Raw genomic sequence first — 3845 nt, forward strand, 5'->3', positions numbered from 1 at the left:
AGAATATACAAGAGTCAAGAACACAGCAGAAACAAAAGCAAATTATTTCATTTTTCATCTGCTTTATTCAAGATCAAAATTCTAGATTGTAAAGTTAAATCCAATCCACTAGAATTATTTATCTTGTTCTTGTGTATCAATCTAGCGGATTAAAATCCCTAGAACTTAATCTCAAATCGCATTTAGCATTTGATCTTTTAATTACAAAAATAGAAAAAGTTCATGTCGAATTTATTCTAGATTTGTAATAATTGATTTGAGATGAATCCCTTGTAACCGATACCGTAGTTGTAACACCTTTCAAGTTTAATAAAAGTTTTATTTTACTTGAATTTTGTTTCACCTTTTTATTCCGCATTTTATTCGATTAAACGGTATTGTTTGCATTCAACCCCCCCCCCCTTCTACAAACAAATTGGGACCTAACAACTCTCTACATCATCAAAAATATATCCCAACCCCTTATCATGGGGTGCACCTGAGAATGAATAACTCAAGTGATCTGGCTTTCGGTTGAGCTCAAGTATAGGAACTTCTTGAATAAATGGTTCAAAACGCTCCCGAGAAATTTTCAGCTCTGCTAACCCAAGAGAATCGAATGGCATATCCAACTTTCTCTTCCACGGAGGTGCATTCAAAACCTGCAGTTGCTCTACTTTAAAGCACTCCTCTTTAGCTGTGGGTAACTTTATTTCCTTGAACACATTAAAAGTGACCTTTTGATCGTACACCTTCATCGAAAGCTCTCCTTTTTGCACATCGATTATAGTTCAGCCTGTAGCCAAGAATGGTCTTCCCAAGATGATGGGAATCTTCTTATCTTCCTTAAAATCTAGAATTACAAAGTCAGCAGGAAAGATGAGTTTATCCACCTTGACCAAGACATCCTCCACTACACCTCGTGGATAAGCGATGGAACGATCAGCTAGTTGCAATGACATGTATGTTGGTTTTGGATCAGGCAGACCAAGCTTCTTGAAGATAGATAAGGGCATCAGATTGATGCTAGCTCCTAAATCACATAAACACTTGTCAAACGAAAAGTTTCCGATAGTGCAAGGAATAGTGAAGCTTCCAGGATCTTTAAACTTCGGAGGCAACTTCTGTTGCAGCACAGCACTGCATTCCTCTGTGAGAGCAACGGTCTATAAGTCATCGAGCTTCACTTTCCGAGAGAGAATACCTTTCATAAACATCACATAGCTAGGCATCTGTTCAAGAGCTTCAGTGAAAGGTATGTTGATATGAAGTTTCTTGAACACCTCCAAAAACTTCTCAAACTACTTATCCAGCTTTTTCTTCTGCAACCTCTTAGGAAAAGGAGGTGGAGGATAGATCTGTTCCTCCCCTGTATTACCCTCAGGAGGAGTGTATTCCACAGTAGTCTTCCTTGGTTCCACCTCTGCTTCCTTCTACACTTCTTCTTCAGCCACAACTGCATTTTTTGAATCCTGAGATTTTTCAGGCTCTTCGTCTTGCTGAATTTGGGGGCTTGCGACCTTTCCAGACCTCAAGGTGACGGCGTTCACCTATTCTTCAACTTCCCTCTTGCCTGGATTTGCTTCTGTATCACTAGGAAGCGTTCCTGGTGGTCGATTCAATAAGGCATTAGTTATTTTCCCTATTTGGTTCTCCAGAGTCTTGATAGAAATAGCCTGGCTTTGGCATATAAGAGCCTGGTTTTTTCACATAAGCCTCAACTCCTCCAATTCAGATTTTTCATTCGAAGATAGACCTGCATCATGATTTTTTTGTTGAATTTGGAGTTGTTGTTTTGGTGCAAATTGTTGCTGAAAACCAGGATGGTTGAATTATTTTGCTCCAAACTGCTAGAACGGCTGTTGCATCGCATTCTGATTGTTGCTCCAGCTGAAGTTAGGATGAATCCAGGTGTCAGGATAATAAGCGGCAGGAACTGGCTGCTGCAATCTCTGAAAGTTGCTCACAAACTGAGTTGAGTCACTAGATATAGCGCATTGCTCCGTCGCATGCGGACCTGCACACAGCTCACAAACACTAATTATCTGTTTAACACCATAGTTAGCCAGAGAATTGATCTTCATAGACAACGCCTTTAGTTGAGCAGTGATAGCCGTAGCTGTATCCACTTCAAGAACTCCTGCTACCTTGCCCTGTGGACATCTCTAGGTTGGATACTGATATTCATTAGCAGCCATCAGTTCAATTAGATCATAAGCTTCCTCATAGCTCTTCGCCCATACGACTCCACCTGATGCTGCATCGAGCATGGGTCTGGACTGTGCTCCCAACCCATTGTAAAAACAAGTGATGATCATCCAATCAGGCATTCCATGATGATGACACTTCCTAAGCATCTCCTTGTAGCTCTCCCAAGCTTCATATAAAGATTCTCCTGATTGCTGCGCAAATTGAGTAAGAGCATTCCTGATTGCAGCTGTCTTCGCCATATGGAAGAATTTAGTAAGAAACTTCTGAGCAAGATCTTCCCAAGTAGTAATCGAACCAATTGGTAGAGAGTGTAACCAGCTCTTAGCCTTGTCCCTCAGAGATAATGGGAACACTCTCAGCTTCACAACATCTTCATAAACACCGTTGAACTTGAAGGTGTCGCATATCTCAATGAAATCCCTAATGTGCATATTGGGATCTTCTGTTGGAGAACCCCCAAACTGGATTGAATTCTGCATCCATTGAATTATGCCAGGCTTGATCTCAAAGGTATTAGCTGTGATAGCTGGCCAGACAATGCTAGATTGAATGTCATTGATCTTTGGTTGAGAAAATCCATCAAGGCTTTCGTTTGTGCTGCTGGATCTCCCATTATACTGAGTACCTGAAACACAAACAAATAAACCGTGAGAGTAAAAGAATCTGAGTCAGTGAACTTTAACGACCACTGATGACAAGCACATAAACTAAAAATTAACACCGAGTCCCCGGCAGCGGCGCCAAAAACTTGTTAGGGCGAAAACACGCACTAATATTCACGCAAGTATACGCATTCGCAAGTAGTATAAGATATAAATCAGATTCGTTCCCACAGAGACTGGTTTAGGTTAAGTTCAATTTATGCACTGATACAACAATGTATGATTATCGCTCAATGCTAAGATAAATAACAAATTGGGTTTTTATTAAACTAAGAGATTATACTAAATAACATTAACTAAGAGAATTGAGATTGAATTGATATATATGACAAACATGGGATCCTAACTTCATTACTACTTCATTCAATAGCCTTTTCATTCTTAAACTTAGCATGTGATGGTGATGACACTAATCAGATAACACGAAACTGATAAACGCCAACTTTCGTTGCACGAGTACCATTCTACCAGACATCCACAAAAGAGATAGAAGCTGAATAGGCACCAATTATATTGAGACCCTCTATGTCTATTGAATTTGACAACATAACAGTTTAAACACAAGTTATCCATAATAATTACATAGGGCAAGTAAAACGGTTAGAGTTACCTACGAATCATGCATAACAAATACATGAACCTATGCTAGCATGACAAGTTCTAAACCTCTATATTCACTGTCGCTTCAATAGAGATTAACACACTATCTTATATGTTATCTACGCACATACGACGAATAAGCACAACCAATACTAGGATATCAATCAATCACCACAGACCAAGATATCGAAACAATTAATTATTGAAATCCATAAGTAAATCCGCTAGAATTCCATGATAACGATTAGTTCATAATTAAACTGATCGTCACCATGGGTTCCAATGAAAGCATGGTATAAAACAAAGTCTTAATAAACTGAATAATAATCAAAGTACGAATAAACAAGACCTAGGTTCAACAAGAATGAAAACGAGCATCCAAAGTTATAACTA

The 3845-nt window shown here is 39.1% G+C and overlaps 1 non-coding gene across 1 annotated transcript; it reads left to right on the top strand.

Moving 5' to 3' along the window:
* The first annotated feature begins 2307 nt into the window (after positions 1-2307).
* LOC141699426 (small nucleolar RNA R71) lies at positions 2308-2414 on the top strand. The gene has a single exon (XR_012565890.1). It is a non-coding gene; the product is annotated as a small nucleolar RNA R71 (small nucleolar RNA).
* Positions 2415-3845: the final 1431 nt, after the last annotated feature.

The sequence above is a fragment of the Apium graveolens genome, chromosome 11 (assembly GCF_009905375.1).
Source record: "Apium graveolens cultivar Ventura chromosome 11, ASM990537v1, whole genome shotgun sequence".
Taxonomy (NCBI): domain Eukaryota; kingdom Viridiplantae; phylum Streptophyta; class Magnoliopsida; order Apiales; family Apiaceae; genus Apium; species Apium graveolens.